Below are 14051 nucleotides of genomic sequence, written 5' to 3'. Positions count from 1 at the left end.
TGAACACTTATTTTTCAGGGAAAAACAAAAGTTTAAACGAAATCATTTAACATTAAAATGTTCTATATGAAAACATGTAAAATCAGCTTAGCTACAACAAAAACTAAATATATACAACTGTAATAATAATATATAATCTTAAATATTAATTAATATTATAATATAATTATTATTTATTATATTATTATTATATATTTAATTAAACAATAAAATTTTTATTCTACAACTGGACTACATAAAAATTATATATAGTCTATTGAAGATTGGGGAATTCATTAGCCTACAGAGATCAAAACTTCAAGTATAAAACACAAGGTGGCTTTTTTCAGCATTTTTTTGGCAAAATCACATCTGTATGGGATTTTTGTTCAAAAATACAGGTACCCCTTGTTAATGCAGTTAATTAATCCCTTGATGCTATGGCATATATCAAAATTGCATTAATCAAATACAGTATCTATGTTAAGTAAAGACAACTGGTAAAGCCATGTTAATTAAAATTTCTACTGCATATATAAAGGGGTTACCACAATTAATTTCACATGTTAATCATATCCCGTATTAAGCAAGGGATACCTGTACAATAAATTTTTTTGTTTCTACCCACAAAAAAAAATCACAGATTATTTTCAATTCCAGATGTAATCTTGTATTGCCATGATTCCAGGACTATCTAGACCAGTGTTTCTCAACGGGAGCGATATCACCCCCAAGTGGGTGCTTTTCCATGTTGAAGGGGAGATTAGAAACAATTTATATTTTGGGGAGTGAAAACAATTTTCTGGGCGATATAGTAAAACATTATATTAACAATAATTAGATATTTTATTCGTTATATCATACAATAATTAAACAAATAACATTATACTAGTCACTAGTCTATTCAATGCAGTATGAATTTGGCATTAGTCTTGGCCGTTGGCATTGGAATTTTGAAGTGAAGGGGGCGATACTATATTGAAGGGGGCGATGATTTGTTAGAGGTTGAGAAACACTGATCTAGACCAAACCTGGATGTACAGTAACCCTATTTATGAATGACACAAATTAATGCTGTAATCATTAAGTTTACATAGTTTATCAGAATTTGATACTACTGAAATGAGATAAAAGTGTCAATCTGAATTAGTGTTAAGTCTATTATTCAGATTTATCTACAGTTAAAATGCCTTCTACACATACATGTAGTTGTGAATAATAACATGATTATGATTGCTTTATCTGCCAATGATGAATATTTCTTTTCTCTTCTTCAAACTCATCCATCAATGAGAGGTTGAGTTCTCCATAATCTCAATCTTCTCTTCCATACCTCATAGTCTCTAGTCTGGGGAGTTAGCTGTTGTTAGATCCCAAGTTATGAGGCATCTCTGAATGATTCCATGCATCCTCTCCACAGTTTCCCCTTGGGTCTCTTCCTTTCCATTCTTGCACAGAGGACTCTGTAATGTACTGTTTTTGGCTTTAACAAACACCTGTAGTTATTTTCTGGTTATTCTCCTAGTGATCCATTCATTATAGTTCAAGCCTTCTTTAACTCTCTCATTAGTTATTAGTTCCATCCATTTGGTTCCATTTATTTTTCAGACACTTCATCTCAAATGCAGCCAATCTCTCTTTGTTTATTCAGAATCCAAATTTTCAAAGTTAGAATTAGAACAATAAACAACTTATAGAGTTTGATTTTTATTTCTTTTGAAAGCGTTCTGTTATTCCATATTTTATTCAATTTGTTAAATGACGACCAAGCTGTTTCTGATCTGTATTTTATCATTTCTACATTACACGATCATGAGTGATGTGGGTCCGCAGGTAATTAAATTTATTAGGTTCAATAGGTTTCTCTTTTAAATGTACTTTTAAAGTTTCTCTGTTTCTAGACATCATTACTTTTGTTTTTCCAATGTTAATCAAAATATCTTATTCTTTTGTTACTAGACTCAGTCTTGTTAACATTTCTATATTATTTTTTGTATTTGTTATCAAAACTATATCATCTGCCTACTTAATATGAGTCAAAGTGTATCCATTCACACTGATTCCATCTATATCAGCCAATGCCCTATCTACTATTTCTTTGGAGGTAGATATTAAAAAGGAAGGGTGAAAGTAAGCAACCTTGTTCTTTCCCTTCTTCATTGTTATTTTATCTGTGGCAAGACTATTGTATTTTAGTATTCCATTGGTGTTCTCCTTATCAATATGTTTTTGGATTAATATTCATTTCTTAAAAAGTCCAAAAATGAATTGCTCAATTATCATTAATTTTTAATTATTAATTTGCAATTTAAAATATATCATCACTTATTTTGATGATATGATGTCAAGTGACGCAATAGAAAGAAAGAATTAAATTAAAGTAACTGAACTAAAAACTTTTAAAAATGTATAAAGAACACATGAAGTCCATAAAAAAATTAAAGTTAGCAGTTTTTAAGAGTTTGAGTCTAGAATATTTTAAATTGAGAAAAAAAAATTACTGACTTTGTATTCATCTATATATATATAAAAATGGACGCGTGTGTCCCTATATTTCACTTTTCAGCCAAAACTACACATTGCACGTGAATGGTGTTTGTATGTGGTAGTAGCCCCAAGTCTCCATTTGTGCGCTATGGTGGTCGCGTCTCGATAGCTATAAGGGTGCGGGAGATATGGGGCTGAAAGTGGTTTTCTATTTCGGTTTTAAAAATGTTCAAACCGTTTTAAATTCGAATTTGTTATTGCTTATTGGTTCGATTATAGAACGATTGTAAACGTTCCAGAAACGTTGAAAATAGTTCGTTTGACTGGACGTGAACAGGAGACATTCAGAAATAGAATTGGGACCAGGTCTCTAATTAGTCTGGAAATGGGGGACCTAATTCTTGCATTCTGCGAAAACGGGTAAGATTGGCTATAATGTAATTATCTTAATCTTCACTATCGTTACTTTTTGCCCACAAATAAAATCCCAGCAAAGCGGGTCCTTGCAGCTAGATTCTACATTACTTAGAAAAACAGTCTTTTATATATAAAAAAAACTATAGTACATACAAATGTACAAACAAATAAAAACCCAGCGAAGTGGGTCTTTGCAGCTAGTTATATATATTCCTTTACATTGTATTTCATTCATCATGCTAAGCAAGACGGAGCCAGGATATACCAAGCAAGAGTGAACGTTAGTTCGGACTTTCCGCACGACACTTTCGACTCGCATCATCTTAAACCGATTTCCTAATCGGTTTTCATCTGGACAGAATTGGCCACCAAATAGTTCGAATTTAAGCCCGCAAGACTACTTTCGACGAGAATTCCTTAAAGAATAGTCACAAGCAACGACGGAACCGAAAGCATTAATTATTCGGGCTTCCAACAAGATACGAAGATATACGCCGTGGCGCGATCGACATCGCAGTTCGTATCGAAGAAGCGGCCACACACGACGGCGATCACGCCAAACACCGGATTCACAGAGGACAAGCCTCTCGCAACGTCTTTCTTTTTATATCTTTCTTTCCGCTGTCGTAATTTAAATAAAGATTTTATTAATAAAACAAATGCTAGATCATTTTGGGTACCGCCCTACGGATTCTTTTAGCTCGAATATAAATTACTTCCAAACGAAAGTAATCTTACTACATTTCGACATATTTAAGTTCTCTTAAGAAACAGAATTAGCTGCCGTTCGACTCCGGGTACCGGTCTTTCCGATATTTTTATAATTATTCATTAGTAAAATTCCGGCTCCATAAAAACAGAAATAACAAGACCTTAAAAATAGTTAAATTTAATATAAGAACTTTCATTTAATGTCATTTTAAATAAAGTAAGAATATAAATGCAAAGCCTTTTTCTTTTACTCAAACTATATTCAGTATTTTCTTGGCAGAAATAAATAAAACTTCCCAACCGGCAAAGATAACGGTATCATCAATATATTTTCTATCAACTGGATAATTAGACTACAAGAAAAACACATCCAGCATATAACAGTATTAGAAGATAGAGATAAATATTATCATTAACATTATTATATCTTTATATCAATAAATCAAATTAGTTAAATAAACTAAGTATTAGCTTATTATAAGTGTCAGATATCAAGTATTTTTTAATACTTTTTCAAATAATGTTAGGTGCTATAGCAAAATACATAAAACCGATAATTGGTGTCTAAAATGCATTTAAGCATTACGCGTCTGGTGACTGTTTATAAGTCATACCCCAACGTTTTGTCTCTTATTTTATTTACAACGGACACAATTACCGTTAATACTTATATTACTAGGCAGGTTTGGATAATTTTCTAAATAAAACATCGGATTTGTTTGTAAGGAGTACGAGGAATATCTTACTTTGTAGCTAGAGTGTTAATGGAACCAGTGATGACCATCATCACCGCCAGAAACCGCTGGTAAGGAGTCCAACCCATCTTTTTTTCTTTCACTTTAATTACTCAATTTTATTTATAATCGCCACTCATTCCACGTCGATTCTATAAAGTATATCCTGACGGTCGGATGACGTTAGACGCTTTGAGTCTGAAACTTCCTCCTTCGCTTAATACAACGGGGAGAGACATTACTCATCGTCTCGTGACTGTTAATCGGTTCGAAGTTCGTCCGTCTCCGATTGTACAATTATTTGTTTTCGTTATCGTCGATCGATCTACCGATACGTTTCTGGATAAAAACTAACGAGTTTTTTGTCGACGAAAGGGAAATTTTGGGTGGCCACTCGGATGAGGGGTGAAACGTCGAAATGTATTTTTACCACCGTTCCGTGCAATAGAATAACGGGTCCTAAATAAAAATGCGTCGATTAATGCCAGGAATGTGGTAAGACCGTACGGTCTGTTACTCGGACGGGTCCGACCCTCGATGGGAACGACCGTTCGTGACAAACAGATAAATCACAAAGTTTGGATAGGATTTTAAACGGAATCCCTCGCGGCCATAGGCCAATATCCAATCGATTCTCGGGAGGACTTTCATTGGGAAATCGATCCCTATTTAGATATTAAACGAGTGAAGAAAATCCGGAAAACTCCACGTGGCCGGGTCGTCGGTCGGGAGTCAACCCGCCACCGATAAATCGGTGTTCGAGGATTCGCGCGATCGTTGGAGGGTCTTTTATCGACTCTTTCCGCCCTGTGGGCACTAAGAGGGCCTCTTTCGGCCAGCCCGCAATGGGGCGGCCGGATGTTGAGGGATGGGGCTAGACATATCCGGATACACCATCCCCGCGAAAAACTCCTAAGGATTTTTTAGCCCGTCCAGATTCCATTCCGGTCCTTCGGAGCGGTAGGCCGAGACCTCCGCCGCTCGGCCATCCGGCCGTCTTATTGCGGGTCTTTCGCGGGACTCGAAACAAAAACTATTTTGGGAGTAAGAATCGTACAGAATTCAAAAGTAAACAAACTTTATACCAGTTCAAAATTATAATCTGCGGCTACAATTTTCAAAATGTAGGCCTATACGTTCTCAATAACGTCCGTCTCGCGGCCGGATGGCCGAGCGGTCGAGGTGGCTGCCTACCGCTCTGGGGACTCGGGATCGAATCCGAACGGGTCAAACAATCCCCGGGAAATTTTCGGGGGGGTGGTCCGTTCGGATATGTCGGGCCCCGTTTCTCACCACCCGGTGGCCCCATTGTGGGCCTGGCCGAACCCATAATGGGCCCGCCTTAAGAGGCCCTCTTAGTGCCCACAGGGCGGAAAGAGTTAAAATAATAATAATAATAACGTCCGTCTGTCCGTTCTTCGTTAATCTTGAGAACGGAGACGGATGAAATCGAAACCAGATACGGAAACTTTAGGGGCCTGTGTCCGATTAACTATATACGAACTTCCGGTCTGGACCGGAAATCATGCGCTTTCCTTCAAAATTTTTATCTTGGTATATCGAGCGATAACTAGATCCTTATGATAAACTAACACCGATAATAAATCACTCGACCCTCTAAGGTGTATACAATATTGGCGTGAATTTTAAAAAACTAAATACAGTATATATTTTGATTCAATCTGAAAGTAGATTTTTTAAAAATTAAAATATGATTAGTCTAAAAACTGCAAAACCGCCATTGTGACCATGTCACAGTAATTGTTCGAATTTTTTTTTTTAAATCGGTTTTATAAATAGAGAGAATCATGTCGCTACAAAATTTAATTTTGGTTTGTTGTTCCCGCTCCACATTAAAAGATTTCTAGGGGTTTAATTTCCATTTGGAAAGAATTAAACAAAAACAATCGAGTCTCCGCGCCGAGTGAAAAAGTCACTGACTGGAATCGGAGTTGCCGATTTTCGAAATGTTTAAAGTAGTTGTCAATATCTCGCTCGAAAAACGCTTATTTTCTTAAGTAGTGCGCAAAGTTTCAGGTTTTTCTGTAAAGAGGTTGCCGAAATATAAGCGATCGAAAAGTGCAAAAAGCTATATTTTCTTCTTTTCTTTATTCGGTACTGCAGACGCTCCTAGAGAAAAAAAACTACAGGGTGTAGAAACCTCTCTCGTTATCAGTGAGGTGCTGGCCAAACTTCTTTTTCGATAGGTTAAAGTTCACGGGGGTTTCTCATACAGCTATTTCGCTTTTATGGCTTAATTTTATGCTGGCGAGGATAAAATTGAATGAAACGAACGATTTTCATTCCAAATGTTATTCAGAATGACAAAAGCTTAAAATTATGTCAATTGAAGCTTTTTATAACGATTTTACTAACAACCTATTGAAAGCGTATTATTACATCGAGACGTGATGATGAATTATTATGAAAAAAAAGTGAAATATAAGAAACGACAATAAAAATCTTAGGATACCGCTTCGAACGCCCAGCTTATCTTTACCACAGAAAAACTCCCAAAAAAAAGTTTGACTGTCATCCAATTTGTCACAATATTTTTACATTTCAGATGCTTTTGTTTGGATACAAAACAACACGTTTATATCTATATTATAAAAATTAATAAACTACGTTTATATGTAAAATGTGCTTTGTTTTTTTTTTTTTTTTTTTTTTTTTTAGTCTCGCCCTGATATTACAGAGGTGGCAAACGTTCCAAGTGGCACGTAACTGATCGCACGATTTCGATTTATCGTCTGTCTTTTTCAATCAGCATTTTTACATTTATTGTAATTAAAGCATATTCGTTTATTTTCTTTAAATGTCGTTATTCGAAATATAAAACTTTGGCACGCGTAAACATCTTTGATAAGTACAGTATGCTTATAATATGGCGCCAGGACTCAAAAGCTTCGCTATTTCCGCGCTATTGCGTTACTTCGACCATAGTCTTACAACTTTCTCACAACGAAGACGTCGATTCGACGTAAAAATATATACTATTTAGAAAAAACGAATGCATCTAAGAGTCGATAGAATTGTGCGTAGCCATCACCCGAAAATACGAAACGGCTCAAATTAGATAAAAGTTTATATTTAGGAATCTGGCATTGTTCAAACCCTTTCCCAGTCGTAATCGGAAATGCGATTAAAACCGAGAAAGAACACGTAGCAGATTCCCTAGCTGGTCTGGTAGAAGATAATACTTTGTTCAGAGAATTCGGTTATACGGCATTTCCCCTCACTTTCGTTACCAACGCCGCTGCGTGTGCAAACTTACACGAGTATTTTCAGTGGTTAAACGTATATAATTTAATTTGTGCGTGAAAAATAAGTTAGTGTCGCTTATGTTATTAAATATTTTTTTCCGGATCCAATCGTGTCTAAAACAGCCGATAAAACTAATACGGGTCGAACGTCACTAATTTCGGCTAATGTAATTTTAAATTTACCACGTCGTCCTTCCAACCTATTATTACTATAGTCTTCTTTGGAAGCGCTTATGTTGCCCGATGTACGATAATATCTCGATAGATGCGATACGATAGTACTTTGTGATAATGGCAAAATATATGATAATTAGACAAGAATTTTGACTTAATGTTTCTTCTTTCTTTATTAACCAACTTGCACTGATTTACGGGGTATTTTAAAGGTACGGTGCCTTATAAACTGCGGCATCTCCAGCCTGCACTTTTGATCGTTCTACTCTCGGGACGATGAGTCACAGATTTATCGAGGTGCGACTTCTACTACTTGGAAGCGTTTCAAACTCTCGTCATCTATGTACTCTTTCGTGCTGATTAGGTACGCTGTAGTAACAAAAAGGTTAAGGTTGCAGTTGACAACCGAATGCCTGGAAACACTCGAGACGGAATGTCGATTGTGTTCGGATTTTATCCTTCTCCGTCCTTTGTTGAATGATAAAAAATTTATTCTAAGGTTTCTCTTTAGGCATCATTTTTCCAAAGCGAGTAATAATAAAGATGCCTAATTATCCAATGACTAATTAATTGTCGAATTAAGTAAAGGAACAAGAAAAAGGTATTCTCCGTGAAGCGCCTAATAGTAATCTTCCTCAGAACCGCGTTGTACCGAAAAACGATGTGTAATTACGCACTCTGTAATGTTCGTTTCGAATACAACAGATATAATCAATTATTTTTTTTATAATTATCTGAAGCTCGATAAGTGGAAAGTGTGTTTAGATATATTTTTAAACGCATCGCGTAGCAACGTCTTACTATTTAGAATTTTAAATCACGTATCAATTATTATTATTATTATATATATATTATTATTATTAAATATACATTTGGGAAACACGGTTTGGGAAAATCTCGTTACAAATTTTTTCAGTTTTTAAGTGTAAACTCCGTTATTCGATTCTTTTTATACGCGTTGAAATGAGTGTATGCATTTAGTCAGGTTTACTCTAATGAAAACTGATAGTAAAGTTTTTTCTTCCTTGTCCTAGCTTTCCTATCAACTGGGTGTTGTTGTCGCTGCTTTCAGATTTTAGCCTTTGTGTTTAAGACCCATCGTGTTTTGTTTTTATAGATTAATCTTTGTATTTAGTAAAGTTTCTTTAAACATTTTTAGATAAGTGCTATTAAACTTTTTATAAAAAAACTGTAGGTAAGCAACCATTCGTAAAATGAACGAAATACGGAGGTATCGCGGTATTCGAACACAAATTCTGGAAAAAAGTCGCTCGGTATTCGACCGAACAAACGCGACTGGCTAGAACAATTTTCGATTAATAGCATATTTTTATTTCGTCATCCATTAAACATTTTTATGAGAAAAATAAAAAACAAATATGAGAATGTTGCCGATACTTTTGATCGAGGTCGACAAAAAAGCTGAGACGACCACTATACTTTGTAAAAGGAAAACACCCTAGTTTAACTAAAACTAATATTACTGCGCGATACGGCACTTTTAATTGTGATTGTTAATTATTATTGATTGGAGTTAAATTATCGATTGTTTTAATAGACATATTTCCCTTAACAAAAGTATATTATTATTTTTCGTTACTAACTTCTGGAACGTAACCCATGTTTTGCATCAGTCCTTTGTTTCGTATAACACGGCACTTTTTCGGAACGTAACAACCGTGTTATACGAGGAATTACCCGTAATATATATATACTGTATTATTAGACACGCAGATATACATTAAACAGATGCGAATGTAAATGTCAAGTAGAAAAATGTGGCAGAATAAAAATTTATACGAAGCGAAACGTCAGAATAATTTCTTTTTTATTTTGGTCTTCAAGAACAGTCGTTCTTTATTTCTAATATTTTGAGCGGAAAAAGGACTTAGATTATTCATCACGCGCTTATCTATTGACTTACGACACGATTATTGTCCCGGTTAAATATTTAGATAAAGGAATTTTTAGGATAATCTCATTCGATAAGAAAAATGTTTATCCGCGAGTCGCGAGGTTATTTCTACTTTCGCAATATCGATTCAAATTAAATAACTTTCGATCAGAAATTAGATACGTATTTCATCCAAATTGATCGAATATCATTGGCGTAGAAATTGCTTTTTGTTAAATCGCGCATCCGCCATTGTGGCCAAGAACTTCCTACGTTAAAATTCGTTTCGAAATAGTAAATTTTAATTCAATTTATGATTACGAACTTCCTTCGTCGATCGATTAATCGTTTCTGGCTTAAATCTATTTTCCCAAGTTAAATTCCGTTTGCTGCGGAGTCCACGCGAACGTCTCGGCAAATGGAACACAATCTACAAACTAGCTTGCATTTTTTTAAAATAATCGCTTAACCAAATTTAAAACCGAAATTATCGCACACGCGCGTGCTCATTTACTCACGTATTAAAATACATTAACCGATTATCTTAGTAATTGATAATCGTAAACGAAGATTAAACTTTGTATTCCTCTGCTTTTATCTTCTGTTTAAATATTATCTGACGAACATTTATCATTTAGTAGAATCTCCCAAAAACATACGTGTAAAGCTTACGGGTACAGAAACTGCCGTCGAGTACGCGTAGATCGGTCGTTGCAGTGACCTCATTTAGTCCAAGCTTGATGACGGAATTTCCCTAAGTTGCATTTTTAAATATTTTGGCAAATGGCGTATTTTAAACTTACTTCATTAAAGTTAAAATTAAAAAAAATATATATCCTCATCCTGTCACTTCTATAGCAAATATTTTTTAAAAACTCTTTCCACGGTGACCACGCGTTCTATTATCAATCGGAAGTAACGATCTAATGAGCCTGTTATTATTATTTTTTTTTAACTCTTTCCGCTCTGTAGGCACTAGGAGGGCATTTTTTAGCCAGCCCATTACGGGTTTGGCCAGGCCCACACTGGGGCGACCGGGTGGTGAGGGACGGGGTCCGACATATCCGAACGGATCACCCCCGAAAATTTTCTGGGGATTTTTCGACCCGTCCGGATTCGATCCCGGGTCCCCCGGAGCGGTAGGCTGCCACTTTGACCGCTCGACAATCCAGCCGTCGAGCCTGTTATTTAAAATGCATTGTCGCGCTTTAATTATGTTCTAACGGACAGTATAAGCTATTGAATTTGTAGAAATATTAGTTACTTTTCTTGAATTTCTTGAAATATGTCCTCTTCTCGATTATTCAATCTCTACTTTCTCACAGAAAGCTGTCATACTTGACGGGAGAATTTCTAGTAATGAAATAAATCTTGATGTCACGAATTACATTTTACAGCTTTTAATTAACTAAAATTTATTCAAGTAAAAATGAAATAAATTTTAAAATGAAGATTGCCTAGTGTTCGTGTATCTACGGTATATGGTGTTCGAAACAACTTTTAATTAACGTTGCGAAGATTACTTAACGTCTCTGTATCACAACTTTCCATAGCAAAACAATTATGAATGTAATACGTAAGCGTGGAATAAAGGTATTACATTTTATGGAAAACGAATGCTTGACTGCTGTTTCTGTACCTTTAAGATTTAGAAATATGTTTTTGGAGCTTTTACCTGGTATTTTTTTCATTTTGTGCGGTATATAAACAGTTACACCAGTTCACTCATCTACAATGCGTGTACAATCCGTGGAAGGCCGTAAGATGAAAGACGTCGCGTATGGATTCTCCATACTAGAGAAATAAATGGAAAGATAAATTCTAAAATAATACTTTATATTTCAAATTATTATTCGGAAGAAGTGCCAAGGGCTTAATTTTTCCAATAGCATTTTTTAAATGGTATCTGTGGAAAGTGCTCTAGTTTAGACGCAATAAATATTTCCAACAAGTGAACTCATTTGTCTACGATCATACCTAACTATATCCGGTTTGATACCAAACGCTAAGGAGATAGCAAAAGCGATTACATATACACCGCAATCGACTCCATTTGGTTGTTGCCGTACTGTCGGAAAGTTCGCAGTTGTCAATATTAAAACGAGGGTACAATCTCTGTAAGAATATTCTGTATTTCGTAGATATTTTATCGTAATTCATATAGTCGTATATACGAACCAAATCCAATAATCAATAGTATGCAGAATTGCGCATGATCAACGTCACATCGTATCTAACAGGAAAATAACCGCAGGATTTTCGATATAATTTGGTGGTAATATCGAATAATAAGCATATTTTTGAAGAATATGAAGAAGCGAGTCATATGCAAATCCTCTAGTTTTTCATTATTTGTAATAGTTGTTTTATCACTAATAGATTTCGCTACCAAATAGCTCAGTAAATATATGGTCGATAATTTAATGAAACTAAAATAAGAAAAGTAAAATCTAACCAATTTTTATTTAATTCGACAAATACGCAGTGGTATCTTGTACTTCCAACGATTCTAATTTCGAACGTTTCAGAGTTCGAACGTTAAATTACTATAGATTGATAGAATTTAAATGACATCATAATGACGAGCCGAAAAGTTACGCTCGCGAAATGCGTAACTTTTCGGCTCTCAAATTAATAGTTTCTTGCCCTTGTCATTATACTTTTCCCGGTAAAAACAGAGTTACGCCCGCCATCTATGTAACTCCATTAGGAAAAATTAAATTCACGTGACCTCCGGTCCATACCGGAAGTTTGTATATAGTTAATGGGGGCCTATTCCTCCAAGCTTTCCATATCTGGTCGCGACTTTCATCTATCTAACACCGTTCTCGAGATTAAGGAAAGACGGACGACAGTGGGAATTTACGGGTCTTCAATCTTTTCAAATTGCAGCCCAATGAAAAATACCGATAAAAATCGATATCTCGGAACCGAATGTACGGAACTTGTGGTAAAAATAGCAGAACACGATAACACTCATATTTTGTCGGGATGATGCATATATCTTTAGTTCTTTAATAAAATATGAATGCGTATAGCCAGAAGTGTTCTCGTTCCAGTATAGTAATGTTCGCTTTGTTAAGCCGCGACGTGTTTGATCCGAGCATCATCGAAGGGACCGCCTATTTTCCGTCGATGACCGTACGATTTGTGGTCGAACCTACGTCGATCGACGTCGCCTCCAACCAGTTTGCTTAGATATCGACTAGTTTGCGCCGTAGTAGCAACTCACTAATGCTATAAAAGACTTAAATATAATGCCGTTTTCCTTCAACGCGCTACTCTACCTATCGTTCGCCTCGCTAGTTCTTTAAAGATCGTAATATAATCCAGTATTTTGCTTGTATCGTTTTCAAAACCAAAATCGAAACAAGCGAAAATTCGGCTTGGATTGTCCCTGTACCGAATTACCCTCAGAACTAGAAAGGCTATCTCGTCGTGCACGGACTACGTGTTGGGTCAAATCGCGAGCGCACTAACGCAAATCGGGATCTTTCAGGGTTTCGACCCGTCTCAGAAACGAATGTTTATAAAATAAAAATTTCAAGCATTAAAAGAGTAACCATGCTCAAAACGTTATTTACAGTATAAACAATTAGAATTCAATGCAAAGTTACGGTTGCACGCGATGCGGTGTACAGTACAGTACATACATATGCTTTAACATCAGACAACTGCCCGTTCATATACACAATTGTGTGGCAGAGAACTGTCCGTTAAACTCAATTCCTAGTACTTATCGAACTCAGTTTTGATACGAATTCCCAATAATTTTATGACTTTGTCAATAGACTTAAGCACGCGCAACTCCTTAAAAATATACCAGTAAGAGTATTTGACTGATTATTTCTTAGTAACGGGCGGATCTAGGTTTTTCGGGGCCTAGGGCTTATCGGAGTCCAATGGGGCCCCATTTTTTGTTAATACAAATAATATTATAAATGATCGTTATTATTATATTATTAATATTAACTATTTTTTACTATACGATAAGTGCTCGATGTTAATGAAAAAGTATTAAAAATTTATGATAAAAATTCAATTTTTGCGGGCCCAGGGCTTAGGCCCTATTAATCTCTAGGTAGATCCGCCCCTGCTTAGTAATATTAATATAAATAAACTGAAGGCCGAATGGCCAAACGGTTAAAGCATTTGACAGCCTACTTCTCCGGGAAACTGCGATCGAACGAATCCAGACGAGTCAAAAAAAACCCGGAAATTTTTCGGGGGAGCTGCCAGTCCGTCGCCACCCGGTTGCCCATTGAGGGCCTGTCCGCGTCTATAACGAGTTGACTGAAAATAAGGCCTCTTAGTACCTGTAGGACGGAAAGAGCCAAAAACAAAAATATAGGCTCATTATCGGTTAAATCTGGATGAATTTTATATTCG

Source organism: Centruroides sculpturatus, unplaced genomic scaffold (assembly GCF_000671375.1).
Source record: "Centruroides sculpturatus isolate CEXI.00-Female unplaced genomic scaffold, Cexi_2.0 scaffold308, whole genome shotgun sequence".
Classification (NCBI taxonomy): Eukaryota; Metazoa; Arthropoda; class Arachnida; order Scorpiones; family Buthidae; genus Centruroides; species Centruroides sculpturatus.
This window is presented reverse-complemented; position numbering follows the sequence as displayed.